At 42.8% G+C, this 16,466-nt stretch overlaps 1 non-coding gene across 3 annotated transcripts in view; it reads right to left on the reverse strand.

Moving 5' to 3' along the window:
- Positions 1-10,510: 10,510 nt before the first annotated feature.
- Positions 10,511-16,466, reverse strand: part of LOC127488697 (uncharacterized) — a 53,341-nt gene continuing 47,385 nt past the window's right edge. For 2 of the 3 annotated variants that reach the window (XR_011384416.2, XR_016226106.1), the window contains exons 2-3: positions 12,291-12,698; positions 10,513-11,759 (exon numbers count right to left, since the gene is read on the reverse strand). This is a non-coding gene — a transcript (uncharacterized LOC127488697). Of the gene's footprint in view, positions 11,760-12,290; positions 12,699-16,466 lie in introns of all 3 variants that reach the window. The other variant, XR_016226107.1, reaches the window with a different exon arrangement.

The raw sequence follows: 16,466 nt of genomic DNA on the forward strand, positions 1-16,466 counted from the left end.
CACCGAGGACCTGCTCTGATGATTTTCCACCACCTCTACAGCCACCATCCATGGCCACAACCCACGGACACAGACAGCAGACCCACTCCCTCCATCCCACCCCCACCCTTGGTGCTATCTAGCCCCAACCTAGCTGCCAGATGATCCTTTGAAAATGTCAATCTCGGCATGTCATGTTTGTGCTCACATCCCCACCATGGCTCCCCAAATCTCTCAGAGAACACGGCAAAGTTCTCATGTGGCCACAAGGCCCTGCCACGTGCCTGTCTTCATCTCACTCTGCCCAAGCCTGCCATGCTCTGTGCCCCAGGCCCCTGAAGGGCTCGCTTGCTATCCAAACATGGATTTCTCAACAAAGCTCATCCTGATCAGCTCAAAGCTTCACTCGGGTAAGATATACTGCTCATTTTTAATTATATGTAATTATACTTTTTCATAATCTGGGGCAACATAGCAAAAGTAAATCTAAAATCTGGGGCAACACAGCAAAAGTAAATCTAAGGGCTAGTGCTGTGGTGTAGTGGGTAAAGCTGCCACCTTCAATGCCGGCATTCCATATGGCACTTGTTCGGGCCCTGGCTGCTCCACTTCCGATCCAGCTCTCTGCTATGGCCTGGGAAAACAGAAGAAGATGGCCCAAGTCCTTGAGCCCCTGCACACACATGGAAGACCTGGAAGAGGCTCCTGGCTTCAGATTGGCATAGCTCCAGCCATTGTGGCCAATTGGAGAGTGCAACAGTGGATGGAAAACATCTCTCTCTCTCTCTCTCTCTCTTTCTCTCTCTGAGTAACTCTGACTTTCAAATAAATAAATAAATCTTTTAAAAAAGTAAATATATTGGCTTAATTATAAGTGATTTTATTATCTGGAATGCAGCTGAAATAAAAGGTAAAAGAAACAACTGTTGTTTTTCTAATCTAGGAAAAAGGATTTAAAAGCACATATACTGTCAATGTTAAATGAGTTATGATGCTTTTGATGGGAGAACACTGGTTTGCTTCATGTCCAACCCTCTTTTGGGGCAAGGTTGTTTGCAGAAAAGCTGGGGCATCCTGGACCTGGCTGCAATCCAGACAGTTTCTGGTCATGGGAGAAAGGGAAGCCTGATGGTCTCCCCAGGGAGTAGAGGAGTCTGTTTTCATCCCTGGAGGTAGGCCCAGGTAAAGCTTCATGCTTGAAGGGGGAGGAGGTTGTCAGAGGAGGTTGAAGAGGCATGGTGAGAAGTCAGAGGTGACACTCCCAGGAGCCCAATCAGATTTTTCTTTCTAGTGCGTGTCTCCCAGTGATTTTCCCAATAAATAAGAAAAATAAATCCTGGTGACAGATTGAACAGTAAACAGTCCTATAATTTTCACTTCAAAAAAGCTAGAAAATAGCATTTTTAGTGTTCTCATTTTTAAAAAACAAACCTTTTAGACATAATTTCAGACTTTAAAATGTTGTAAGAATAAAAGAAACCCCCATCCTTTTTTCTTCTCTCTATACTTTTTTCTAAACTGGTTAAGAGTAATTTGCAGGGACCAGCCTTAGGCATAGTGAGTAAAGCTGCTGCCTGCCACACCAGCATCCCATATGGGCATCAATTTGTGTCCCAGCTGCTCTACTCCACATCCAGCTCCCTGCTAGTAGCCTGGGAAAGCAGTGGAGGATGGCCCAAGAGCTTGGGGCCCTGACATCAATGCGGGAGACCAGGATGAAGCTCCAGGCTCCTGGCTTTGGTTTAGTCCAGCCTTGGTTATTGTGGCCATTTGGGGAGTGAACCAACAGATGGAAGAATCTCTCTGTCTCCTCCTCTCTCCCTGTAACTCTGACTTTCAAATAAATAAGTAAATCGAATATAAAAAAGAGAGTAGTTTGCATACATGATGCCCTTAAACACCAGGAACACTTGGTGTATATTTCCTAAAAACAAGGAATTCTATTATGATAGTTCAATGGTCAAAATCAGGAAGTTAACTTCAATAAGGTACTGTTTTCTAAACTCAATTCCTGATAGGATTTCATCAATTAAAAATGTCCTGAAACAAAGAAAATCTAAGGTCCTGAGCTCCATTTAGGATTTCATCAATTAAAAATGTCCTGAAACAAAGAAAATCTAAGGTCCTGAGCTCCATTTGGTTGTCTCCTTTAATTCACAACAGCTCCCAAGCCTTTCTATCTCATGACACTGACATTTTGAACTGCAACAGGCTATTTTACAATCTGGGATCTCCTCCTGACTAGATTCACAGTACACACTCATACAGAAACAGAAAGGCACAGACTGCTGGTAAGTCCCATGAGTTGGCAATGTTAACTTCGATAATTTAGCTAATTTCCATTGGAGAGTTATTATTTTATCCTATAATGTGTATCTGGGGAGGTATTTTGAACCTGTGTAAATATTTTGTTCACCTCCATACTTTTACCCCCTAGTTTTTGTACTCACTGGTAATTCTTGCCTGATGCTGTTTCTCTAATTCCATTATTCTTTATACATTATTGGTTGGCTTTCTGCTGTTTCTCTTCTTGTTAATTTATATTGGCTTGGGTTTATGATTATTTCATCCAGTGAGTTATAATCCTGTATTATGAGCAGGTATTTTAACACTGATTGCTCTAGAGTCACCCAGGAGAAGCATCATCAAACTGACTTCTGTGTCCTTTTGACACATCCTATCATTCTCTCAGCAGTTTACGTTTTAAGACAGAAAGGTGTTCTTTCAAGGTTCATCTTGCACTTTGTCTCAAGTCTGCAATCAGCCATTCCTCCAAGGATCTTTGGTTCCTCTCAATGAAAAAATAATTGCATTTAGAAATCAAGATCCGAGTGCTAACATTCAATGTTACTGGAGTGCCCCTGCTTCTATGTTATTTTAGCAGTTGTATCTGGAGAATAAAGGTATGTGTGTATATAAACACACACATATAATGATGGATACATGACCAATGAATGCACAGAATACACACCCATGTGCATTCCTAACTTCATATCCATTTCTATATGAATATAGATGTATACCTATATATGTATATATATTTTATATGTATACATGAGTTCATATCAATGCCTCTAATTCTAATTCAACATGGCAAGCAAGAGTCATTCTACACTCTCTTCTCATATTTCTTTGTCCATGAGATACTTGGCTCGCATTATTCACACTGATTTACTTACTTGCTTAATCATATGATGTAAACAAAATGATTTTGGTGTTACTACTATAAGCCTGTACACAAAAGGAGCCTAAAGATCAGAGTTCAGTTTTTAGAGTTGTTCTACTATTAGCCTGAGGGTATACAGTCTAAAGGCTTAGATTCAAATGGTATTTGCATTAATTCCTTTTTCATTTGGCCTCCTTCAATGTGGTTTAGTCAATTATTGAAATACAGTTTGATTGTTTTTTCTGTTTGTATTCAATTTTAGGTTCTCTTCCTATCATTGTAATTCCTTACTGTATATGAAGAATTATCATTGCTTCAGAAATCAGAACTATACAAAAAGGTATATTTGGTGAAGTATTACTCCTTCTACCTGCCTTCCCATTCCTTCTATCTTATCTACCCTACTCCTATACAAACCCTGAAGGTAACCAGTATCATTGGACTCAGGATTATCCTTCTGTAGTCTTTTGTTTTTTGCATATAATTTTATTTCACCCTTCTTTACACAAAAAGTAGCACATAACAGACATTCTTTGTGCATTTTGCTTTTTTTCATTTAACAATTTATCCTGGAAATCCCTTCACATCAGTTTATATATAATTTTCTCATTACTATTTTAGAGCTACATGGTGATTTATTGTATTCAATCATTTATTTAGGCTATTGACAGATGTTTTGGCTGCTTTCCACTCTTTTTGCTATGACAAACAATGCTGTGGTGAATGATCATGCTTGTCTAATATGCTGTAACTCTGTACACATCTAATTGCAGCAACATGGTGTTTGGTGAAGCAGTGCATGAATCTGTAATTTCAATCCATGTTGTCAAACTGACATCTATATGGGCTGTATCAACATACATTCTGCAGCATTTCTCTATTTCTATGTAACAAACTCCCCCTCAAATTTAATGGCTCAAAATAAGAATACTCATTTATTTTGTTCACAAAATCCATTAATGTGGGCAGCACTCAGTGGAAATAGTCCATCTTTGTTCCATGTGGTTCCTGATGGAGTGGCTCAATTTGGGGCTGGATTCGTTTTTCAAGATGGCTCACTCACAAGACTTGCAAACTGGTGCTTGTGGTCAGTCTCATGCTCAGCCAAGGGTCCTCAGTTTCTGTCCAGATGGACCTCTCCATAGGCAGTGTGGGCTTCCTCGTGGTGTGCTGGCTGGATCCCAAGAGCAAGCATCCCTAGAGAATCACCTTTTATGACCTGGCTTTGGAAGTCACACAGTTTCACTTCCTCCATAGTCAACAGGCATCCTCAGACCCAAGGGGAAGGGGCACAGATCCTTGCCTCCTGATGGGAAGTGTATTTAAACCACATTTAACCCATGTTGTGGGAGAAGCCCGTGGGATGGGGGAAACTGTTTCTGTTTTGGGAAAATACAATCTGCCACAGCTGACCCTTTGGCCCAAAAAAGTCACAACCCTCTCACACACAAAGCACACCCATCTTCTTCCCTGAGACTCCCAAATTTTGTCCCTTATTACATCAGCCATTAAGTCAAGATCTTGTCATCTCAGTCAGGTTCACATGCAGATGAAGATCTTGGAGTTCAGTTCTTTGGGTGTGCTTCCTTGAATTCTCATTCATATTCTCTCTCTCTCTCTCTCTCTCTCTCTCTCTCTCTTGTCCTGTGGATTAAACAGTTATTTGGCCCCACCTCCCTCCCTTAACCAACATACAATGTGGGAAAGGCCTAGGAATAACCACTAGATAATCTTGTTTGAGTCAGCAGAGGCTGCAGCAATTGTGAAAAGTAGCTGAGCTGAGCACCAGTTGCCAGGTTGTTAATTAGGGTTTAGTTCTATTCTCTGAGAGTTGTTCTCTGTCATTCTTGGTTCCACCCTCTGTGCTTTAGTTCTGCCCTGAGTCATGGTCCTCCCACCATTAAAAGTAGCCTGTGCTTGAGGCTGTGTAGTTTTCACAGACTGCTTTCTGCCCATTGAAGTTTGATGGTTCAAAAGCACTCTCCATTCCTTACAATGGAAGCTGATAAAATGTAACTGTGTACCAATTCATAATAAAGATCACACCCACAAATCTCTCTGAGACAAGTCAGTCTCTCCTTTGTATTTCCTGTGACTCAGGGCATGCCACCTTCACCATCCTCAGAAGCCTCGTGTTTCACACAGTGGGTTGGCCTATGAGGCACAGCCCTGGATCTTTCTCAAGTTGTCACAAAGGGTTTGAGTTTTGCTGTGAAGCCCTTTCTGAAATTGATTGTTGTCTGCTGCTTGGGTTAGTATGAGACATTCAGTAATTCCTGGATTTTTTATATTTATCAGGTCTTTATTTAGCTTCTCTTTTTCCTCTCACATTTCATTTTGGTCAGCCAGAAGCTCTCAGTTGGTAATTCCAGTCTTACACCTGAAAAGTCTGCTTAGCTAGATCAAGTTCATTAAGCACACCCCCTATTTTCTGTTACTGAAGAGGACAATGTCACCCAGCATTTCTTCTTTAAGGGTCCTCTTTCCTCCAGCATCTAATACTATTGTCCTTACCATCCCTAAAGCTCTTGACAAAGACCCTTTAGATTTCCACCTTGTCTCCATGAGGCCCTTTATAATTTCAGTATCAATCTTTTCCCTTCTAACTTCTTCCCACTGCTCAGTTTCTACAGCCCATGCTATATGGCTTAGGTTCTTGTATTGGCAGCAACCACCATTTATTTTGTTAAAATAATCTGCCATTTGGGCAGGACTTAGTGGGCAGTTGGCCTCCGGTCTAGGTAGCATGAGCAGGAAAGGCCTGCCTGAGGAATGGCCACGATGGCTCACTCACAGGGCTGGCAAGGACTCTGCTGGGGCTCTGGGCCTTGGCTCCTCGCCATGTGGGCTTCTCCATGGGCTGTCTGGGTTTCTTCAAGGCAAAGTGGCTGAGTTTAGAGCAAGCATCCCCAAGAGAATGAAGACTTCTCCCTGTCTTTTATGATCTGTCTTTAGAGTCATATGGCTTGGCTTCCACCACAGTTACAGGATTGACTGTACTCAACAGGGTACACAGACTTCCATGACCACAATGGAGGAGTCTAAGTCACACTGTAAACAAAGCCTTTGGGGTGGCTGATATCTTGGTCATTTTTTCTGAATGTGCCATCAGCCACCCACTCACAATAGCAGCAAGAGAGTACCTGTTTTCTCACAGCTCTGCTGAGATAGTATGTTACTGAGCTTGTAGAAAATATCAAGCTTGTGGGCAATAACAAATTCGGTGATAAAACATCAAGCTTTTTCTACTTTTTTTAGAAAATTGATTTGAGACAAATCAATTTTAAAACAAAAGCGAGTGAGCTCCCACCCACTGGCCTACTCCTCAAATGCCCCCACAGGGCTGGGGCTGGAGCTGGGCTGGGCTGGGCTGAAGTCAGGAACTGGGGACTCAGTCCAGGTCCTCCCCATGAGTGGCAGGAGTTTAAGCACCTGAACCATCACCACTGACTCCCAGGGTTTACACCAGTAGGAAACTGGAGCCAAGAACTGAACCCAGGTACTCCAATTATGGGATGCAGGTGTCCTAACTGGTATCTTAACTGCCAGGCAAAACACCTGCCCACTCTAGTTTTAATGTAAATTTTTTCTTGTTGGGGCTAGCACTGTGGCACAGTGGGTTAAAGCCCTGCCTTGAAGCACTGGCATTCCATATGGGCACCAGTTCTAATCCCTGCTGCTCCTCTTCCTATCCAGCTCTCTGCTATGGCCTGGGAAAGCAGTAGAAGATGGCCCAAGTCTTTGGGCCCCCTGCACCCATGTGGGAGACCCGAAAGAAGCCTCTAGCTCCTGGCTTCAGATTGGCACAGCTCCAGCCATTGCAGCCATCTGGGGAGTGAACCAATAGATGGAAGATTCTTTTTCTCTGCCTCTCCTCTCTCTGTGTAACTCTTACTTTCAAATATATGAAATAAATTTTTAAAATTTTTTCTTCTTGTTATGAGTATAGATGTACATTTTCATGTGTTTAAGATCTACATGAATCTTCTTTCCTGTTAATTGTCTTTTTAAGTTGTTTGTATATATTTGTTAAAAGATTTATTTATTTGAAAGGCAGAGTTACAGAGATGGAGGGGGGAGAGAGAGAGAGAGCGAGAAATCAATCTTCCATCCATTGATTCACTCTCAAAATGTCCACAACAGCCAGAGCTCAGTCAGAAGCCAGGAGCCAGGAGTTTCTTCTGGGTCTCCCATTTGGGTGCAGGGGCCCAAGTACTTGGGCCATCTTCCAATGCTTTCCCAGGCTCATTACAGGGAGCTGGATCAGAAGTGGAGCAGCCGAGACTTGTACTGGAACCCATATGGGATGCCCTAAAAGAGCTCAGTCTTTTTTTTTTTTCTTAAGATTTCATTTATTTGAGAGGTAGAATTACAGACTGAGAGGAAAAGACAGAAATGTCTTCCATCTGCTGATTCACTCCCCAAACGGCTGCAATGACCACAGCTGGGCTGATGGAAGACAGGAGCCAGGAGTTTCTCCCACACAGGTTCTGGGTCCCAAGCACTTGGGGCATTTTCTACTGCTTTCCCAGGCCACAGCAGATGGGAAATGGAGCAGCCAGGACTAGAATCTGTGCCATATGGGATGCCAGCACTGCAGGTGTCAGCTTTACCGGTTGTGCCATGGGTCAGCCCCAAATCTTTCTAATATGTAAAACACTTCCCTAAATCAGTGAGAGGTTAGGAATCCAGTAGAAAAGTATACAAACAAGGACCAGTGCTGTGGCATACTGGGTTAAGCCACCACCTGCAGTGCCAGCATCCCATGTGAGCACTGGTTCAAGTCCCGGCTGTTCCACTTCCCATCCAGCTTCCTGCTAATGAGCCTGGGAAAGTATCAGAAGATGGCCCAAGTACTTGGGATGAGAAGTTCTCTCTGCCTCTCCTCTCTCTGTGTAACTCTGACTTTCAAATAAATAAATCTTTAAAAAAAGAGTAAAACTCAAACTTTTATTCATGGCCACAAGGCCTCGGGATTTAGCTCCTGCTCATTTCTCTCAGCTCACCTTACCTCACTCTCTCCCTTCCTGCATCCTGATCACAGTGGCCTTTTTTTATTTTCTCAAATATCCATGGCTGTTGCAAATAGTATTTAGCACATGCTGAAAATGCCACTGCACCCAAGTAGGAGACCTGGATGAAGCTTGTGGCACCTTAAATTCTCCCAAAGGTTTTCCACTGCACTTAAGAGTAAAACTCAGCAGTATAGGATGGCCCAAGGCCTTGGACACCTGCACCCGCGTGGGAGACCTGAAGAAGCTCCTGGCTCCTGGCTTCAAGTCGGTGCAGCTCCAGCAGTTGCAGCCAACTGGGGAGTGAACCATCAATGGAAGACCTCTCTCTCCGCCTCTCCTCTCTTTGTGTAACTCTGACTTTCAAATAAATAAATAAATCTTTTAAAAAAAGAGTAAAACTCAAACTTTTATTCATGGCCACAAGGCCTCAGGATTTAGCTCCTGCTCACTTCTCTCAGCTCACCTTACCTCACTCTCTCCCTTCCTGCACCCTGATCATGGTGGCCTTTTTTCATTTTCTCAGTACCCATGGCTGTTGTATATAGTATTTAGCACATGCCGAAAATGCTCTTTTCTACTTATATTGCCTTCATATCTCACTTTACATTTTGTTTCCGCTGAGTTTTGACAATTCCTTTAAGAAGCATTATTAGCACCTTCTTCTCCTTCTCTCTTTTTAAAGATTTATTTATTTTACTTGAAAGGTGGAGTTACAGAGAGGAAGAGACAAAGGCAGAGAGGAGAAGTCTTCCATTCGCTGGTTCACTCTGCAAATGGTTGCAACAGCCAGAGCTGGACTAATCCAAAGCTAGGAGCCAGGAGTTTCCTCCAGGTCTTCTATGTGGGTGCAAGGGCCCAAACACCTAGGCCATCTTCCACTGCTTTCCCAGGCACATTAGCAGGGAGCTGCATCAGAAGTGGAGCAGCAGGGACTTGAACTGGCACCCATATGGGATGCTGGTGCTGCAGATGGAGGCTTAACCTGCTACGCCACAGTGCCAGCCCCAGCACATTATTCTTACTTTGTGTGAAAAACAACTAATCTTATGGGGCTGATATTGTGGTGTACGTAGTGTGTTAAGCCGCTACCTGTGATGCTGCCACTCCATATCGGCACAGGTTCATGTCCTGGAAGCTCCACTTCCGATCCAGGTCCCTGCTAATGGCATGGAAATGCAGAGGAAGGTGGTTGAAGTACTCCAGACCTTGACACCCACTTGGGATACTTGGATGGAGTTCCAGGCCCACTCAGGGCAGTGAACCAGTGGTTGAAAGACCTCTCTCTCTGTCTCTCCCTCTCTCTAACTCTGCCTTTAAAATAAAACACTTTAAGGGAAAGAAACATCTAATTTTCAGTTTATTAGAATATTTTCAAATGTCTGTCAGTGAGTTCCTTAGGGTTTAGGACCATGTATGTTTTACTCACTGATGTATATCTGAAGAACAGTAAGTTGAAGCAATTGACACTGGCATCTTTTTTGTTAAGCTAAACAGCTATTTAAAGTAGAGATTCATAAATAAAGGGGAGAGTGATCCAACATGGGAAGTGAGATACTCAGCAGACTCATAGAATGGCGGATGTCCTAAATAGCACTCTGGCCTCAGAATCAGCCCTAAAGGCACTCGGATCTGGCTGAAAAGCCCATGAGAGTATTTCAGGCATGGAAAGCCAAGTCACTCTGGCAAAAAGATCTCTGTGAGTGAGATCCCAGTGGAAAGAACAGGTCTTCAAAGAGGGAGGTGCCTTTCTCTGAAGGGAGGAGAGAACCTCCACTTTGACTATGACCTTGTCTAAACAAGATAAGAGTCGGAGAACTCAAGGGGCTTCCATAGCCTTGGAAACTCATGACTGGTGCATAGGGAGATTACTGATGCCATAAACAGGAGTGTCAATTGGTAAAGTCAACAACAGGAGTCACTGTGCACTTACTCCTCATGTAGGATCTCTGTCCTTAATGTGCTGTACACTGAGGCTTAATGCTATAACGAGTACTCAAACAGTATATTTCACTTTGTGTTTCTATGGGGGTGCAAACTGTTGAAATCTTTACTTAATGTACACTAAACTGATCTTCTGTTAAAAAAAAAAAAAAGAAACTATCAATTCCCAACTTGACTCTCACTAGGATTAAACATGACAATAGGTCTGATCTGATTTCATCATCATTTAAAAAAAAATCATCTATTATTTTTCACTTTATGTTTCTGTGTGGGAACAAACTGTTGAAATCCTTACTTAAGGTATAATAAGCTGATCTTCTTTATACTAAGATAATCGAAAATGAATCTTGATGTGAATGGAAGGGGAGAGGGAGTGGGAAAGGGGAGGGTGGTGGGTGGGAGGGACGGTATGGGGGGGAAAGCCATTGTAACCCATGAGACGTACTTTGGAAATTTATATTCATTAAATAAAAGATAAAAAAAAATAATAAAGTAGAGATTCATAAAAGATATCTGAAATTTCAATTTAAAACATAAATGTATATTCATTCTCTCATCTTCTGAAAAAAAACTGACTTTTCTGTGAGAGTGGCTTTAATGACTGGTCATCCCCATAATGTGTGTTTGCTTTGTTAAAGTAGAATGAGCAAATGACTCTGAAATAAAAAATGCATAGCCATGCCAGCGCCATGGCTCACTTGGCTAATCCTCCGCCTGCAGCCCCGGCATCCCATATGGGCACCGGGTTCTAGCCCCGGTAGCTCCTCTTCCAGTCCAGCTCTCTGCTGTGGCCCGGGAGGGCAGTGGAGGATGGCCCAAGTGCTTGGGCCCTGCACCCGCATGAGAGACTGGGAAGAAGCACCTGGCTCCTAGCTTCAGATCGCACAGTACTGGCTATAGTGGCCATTTGGGGAGTGAACCAATGGAAAGAAGACCTTTCTCTCTGTCTCTCTCACTGTCTATAACTCTACCTGTTAAATAAATAAAAAAATGCATAGAATCCTCTGAGAGTTTTTATGTCTTCAGTTTACAATTTTGCTCACATTTTTTTTTTGATAGCATTTTTTTGGAAAGTGACTGGAATTATTTTACTGAGTCTTTCCAAAGCATTCAATTGGCTTTCTTAGCAACAACTGCTTATCACATCCATATCCTATCAATTTAGATAATACTTACTCAAATTACAGAATTATAACAATAGGCTTACAAAGGTTTCCGAAGAAATGCAATAGTGTGTTGACAGACAATAGCGTGTGGCAGCAAATATCATCAAGCATATTTAATAATCCCATTAGCTCCGAATACTCACAGTGAATGGGGCATCATTTGCTCACTGGACATACAGAGAGAACAGCAAGTGTTTAAATTCTGGCCAGCTATGTAAGTGAAGGGTGACTAAAAGACAGTCACAACATTTAGCACAGCAGTTCATGAAAATGAGTCTGGTGAAAGTGCTGGAAGTAGAAAAGACCTAGAGTCTCTTGGTTCTGGATTTTGAGACTTGAAAAATGAAAAGTGCCTACATTCTGAGAACAATGATAGCAGTGTAGAGAGGAAAACACAACTCACCTGGGATCTGGCCAGCTGCAATCCCTTATTCATTTCTTTCTCTTCCACAGTCACCTCTTGGGAAAGCGCAGCATTCTGAGAAGGCATACCTACGAAACAGAGAAAAGTGGTATCTTGTTCATACATGAAATGAAGGCTAAATTTAAATCTTAGAGCTTCTGCCTTATGTTGCTATGGTGGATGGCTTATATGAGCTTCAAGCTGCATGACCTAGCTGTTGCACCCCTGTTACTCTGGGGAAGGAATTCAGTGGACAACCTTCTCTCAGCTGTGATACAACTCCACTTGGGCATATGGGCAGCTCAGTACTTTTCAGCCCTGACTTTCCCAGGGAAATTAGAAGATGCCTCTACTCCCAGGTATTTGGATTGAACTGGTCTGCAGAGGGCCAGGACAATGTTTTATATTCTAAAGTCTCCGAGTGATTCTAAACATAAATGTGCACTGCTGAGGTGAAATGGTACATAGAACATGTGTTGAGGGTCTCTTCTCACTCTACATATGTTCATGAGGGAGAAATTCACTTCCAAACCTAAAATCCCAGAGCTCTGCCTCTCTTCTCCTCTCAGGAGGTCCTTTAAATAGAAAAAGGAGATTTCATTCTTCTCCCTTTAATTTACCTTCCTTTTTGAGTATCTGCATTCAGTTCTCCACCAGGATGACCACACGTGTTTGTAGTTCTTGCACTGTCATCTCACCAAAGCTCAGCTTCTCTGGTCAGGACACACACTCATGACAGCGGCTTCAGTGCCTGAGCAACAGTGGATGCTCCCAGCAGTTAAAGGGGCCCCATCTCTGATGAAAGTCTCAGGAGCCAATGGGAGAGCCACAAGAATGGAGTCTGCTTCCCAGGGACAGCCACTCTCAGAATCTTGCCTTGTTGGAGCAGAGTTGAGAAGCAGGAGCTCTTGAAGGTACTTATTACTTTTTCCCCCTCAAGGCATCAATCCTCATGTAGAAACTTCTCTATGGTACACAAATCTGTCTCTTGGTGGGGATCTTGTGAGATGCAGTTTCAGGCCGAGTACCTGCAATGAGATGCACCACAGTCAGCAGAAGACATCAGCAGTCTCAGCCACCTAGGGATCTACAAACTACTCATTCATACAGACAGGGCACTAAGGTGTGGCGTTCTTTAAAACAATGAAAATGCACGCCAAGAATTTCTGAGATTCACATAGTGCAGAAAGAGATGTATAGCCATAACAACTACAAAACATTTAGCCTCACTCCTTCCCCATTCTCTTCCCAGAACAGCAAACACAGCAGCCGTGGCCTCTGAAACATCTTCAGAAAGAGTGGCATTTTTTTTTTCAGAGAAAGGTGGAAAAGCAGACATTTCAACAATAAACAAATAAGTGGAAGCATATTAATTTGTTAATAATCATGAAAGAATACATTTTCTGTTCACAAAATTTGACCTGAAAAATCTCTCTCAAAAAGCGAGTGACAGAAATACGGAAGCCATTTCTGAGAAGCAATGTGTTGTGGAGACAGAAGCTGCCAATTCCAACAGACTGGCCTTTCGAGATAATGAAGGAATTCACCATTTGGGGCCACTAATTTAACACTTAACAGCCAATTCACTAAGAGGCAGGCCTTTCTGAAGTAAATTTATTTTTTTAAAGATTTATTTACTTGAGAGGCAGAGTTACAGATAGAGAGGGAGAGAGAGAGGTTTTTCTATCTGCTGGTTCACTCCCCAAATGGCCACAATGGTCGGAGCTGTGCCGATCCAAAGCCAGGAGCCAGGAGCTTTTTCTGGGTCTCCTACATGGGTGCAGGGGCCCAAGCACTTGGACCATCTTCCACTGCTTTCCCAGGATATCAACAGGGATCTGGACGAGAAGTGGAGAACCTGGGAGTTGAACTGGTCACCCATATAGGATGCCAGCACCGCAGGTGGATGCTTAACCTACTGTGCCACAGCGTTAGTCCCTTGAGAGTAATTTGAAAACACTTTAAGAACTAGGTTCTTGGGACCACCGCCGTGGCATAGCAGGTAAAGTCGCCATCAGAGTACTGGCATCCCATATGGGTGCCAGTTTGAGTCCTGGCTGCTCCTCTTCCTATCCAGCTCTCTTCTATGGCATGGAAAAGCAGTGGAAGATGGCGTAAGTCCCTGGGCCTCTGCACCTGCATGGGGAACCCAAGGAAGCTTCTGGCTCCTGGCTTCAGATCAGCACAGCTCCAGTCATTGCAGCCAATTGGGGAGTGAACCAGCAGATAGAAAATCTCTCCTTCTGCCTCTCCTTCTCTCTCTCTGTAACTATTTCAAATTAATAATAATAATAATAATAATAATAATGGCAGGTTATTTTTTTGCCAAGTGTAAGCTCTGAGAAAGTCCCGCTGTCAGAAGAGGCAGACAGAGGTTCTGAGAATGATGAGGTTTGAAGCCCAATCACCTCAAAAGCCAGGTATCTCACAACAGCAAACAGAGCATTTACCACATTAGGCAGAACAAAGTTTCTCCAACACACGTACTGAAATCCTGAGATTGCCCAGTTTAGGTTTTCCCAAACGTGCTTAATAACATCTTACTGTCTGCTGTTACACAAAGGGACCAAATCAAGTCTACAAAGATTCTGGTTTCCAAAGTTAAATGTTTCCTTGCCACAAATCGTAGATTTTCATACGGTAATGTACATTGTGTACATGAGTCCCAGCAAAAGCTCAAAGGATGGAGAGCATGCTGAATATGTTTTATGCAATGTTGCTCAAATATATTTAACTTGAAAATATTTTATATGGCATCGAATGGGATTAGGGTTCCACAGAACACACCTCCAGTTCTGTTTTAGAGAGCTGATTTAGTTCCTAGTTATTTGGTTTAAGGAAGTATCTTAAGTTGAAGATGATTCAGGCTGAGTGAAAGAGCTGGTTCTAGAATGTAGATCTCATGAAGTCCTCCTTAGTACTTATTCTGCCCCCCTATTCTTTCTTTCTTTTTTTTAAAGATTTATTTATTTGAAAGGAAGCATTAGAGAGATGGGGAGAGAGAGAGAGAGACTCTTCGAATGGCTGCAACACTCAGAGCTGGGCCAATTTGAGGCCAGGAGCCAGGAGCTTTTTCCAGGTCTCCTACATAGGTGCAGAGGCCCAAGGACTTGGGCCATCTTCTACTGCTTTCCCAGGCCATAGCAGAGAGCTGGATCGGAAGTGGAGCAGCTGGGAATCGAACCAGCACCCCATTTAGGATGCCAGCACTGCAGATGGTGGGTTTAGCTGCTACACCACAGCGCTGGACTCCTTTCCTTTTATCTCCTCTTTCTTTTCATAATTTCCTTTTGATTTCTCTATTGTAAAGAACAAAATAAAGACATCCCCTCAATTCAATGTCTAATTCTTCATACAACACACATGTGGACCTTTCTTGAGCAGCCCTGTGGGATTGCTGCAGTCTATGTTCTCATAAAAAAAATATATATCTATTTAAGGTGTATGTTAGAAAGGCACAGCCACACACATTCTTAGGTATATTAACCCATTAAGTCCCAAGTTTTTAATTCTGCAAACATTTCAATGACATTCATTTCAAAGTTATCCTAAGTGGTATGTTTACTGCTCAATTTAAGTCTTTCTGGGTGTCCTATATATAGAAAGATGGCACTTCACAGGTTAAATTAACTACAGTGCAACAAACTAAACAGAATGGCCTGGAAAGTAAAAAATTCCCCTTGACTACCTAAAGAAGGTCCAAATGACAATTAACTCAGACTAAGATTCTTGGATCAACAGTTTCCCATTCACTCCGAGCTCTTCCAACAATCCCAGTGATCTCCGCTGTGTAGCAAAGGCATGCAGTGGTTCTCAGCCTGGATTGTGCAGTAGACACACTTGCAGTGATTTTGAAGTATACAGATATAAAGGTATAGATGTTCAGGCTACTGCATCAGAACCTTCAGAGGTGGAGCTGGACATCTACATAGTTCAAAAAATGCCACATGAGTGATTTTGAGGCAAGAGAAGAGTTCACAACTGTGTGAGTCTTTCATTTCCTTCACTGCCTCAATCCCTGAGTTTCCCTATCATTCTATACAAGCCATCCACTTCCAGGCCACACCACCCCATAAATCTTTCTCACCTCGGGAAGTTCAATACAGTGGAACCTGGACTGGGTAGCGAACAAAGGGAAGACGGGGGTGGGGCTTAGTAGGAGGGAAAATAGATCAGAATTTATCAAAGTTGGTCTGAAGCCCACTTGAGTCATGGTTATCTGTTGAAAAGACGAGTCACACACTCTTACCCAGACCTGATGGAATAGTACCTTGGGAGGCCCAGGAATGAATTTGCATCGGAAAGTAATTCTTCCTCAATCCCTGCATTCCCTTCAGCCTCCCCACCCCATTCCTCCTACTCTACCTCCAAATAGATAAAGACATTTCACTTTTGAACCCATTGAGTCATCATTTAAAAAACATTCAACGCCCCTCTCAATGTTCAAAACTCTCCCTGCCTATGCACTCCTCGGTAACCATCTTTCTCTTTTTTCAAGGCCACAATTCTTGAAAAGGATTGTCTACACTTATTCTAGGTCCTCACTTGGGTATATGGTTTATGCCATGGACCTCATGACTTCCCACTTATTTAAACTTGATGGGTATTTGACACTCTGGCAGTTGCCTCTTGCTTTGCTTCCACAGTCTCTCCCAGTGGGCTATGCTCTACCTACATTTATGGGTTGTTGTTCCTTAGGATTTCCCAGAATCTACTCTTGTTCCCTCTGCAGTTGGGGTAAAGGGATCTTTCAAAGATAGGAAACAGATCATGTTTAGCCTCCCACTCAAATCCTC

Source organism: Oryctolagus cuniculus, chromosome 19, assembly GCF_051225735.1.
Source record: "Oryctolagus cuniculus isolate XC-2025 breed Fujian yellow rabbit chromosome 19, ASM5122573v1, whole genome shotgun sequence".
NCBI classification, from domain to species: Eukaryota; Metazoa; Chordata; class Mammalia; order Lagomorpha; family Leporidae; genus Oryctolagus; species Oryctolagus cuniculus.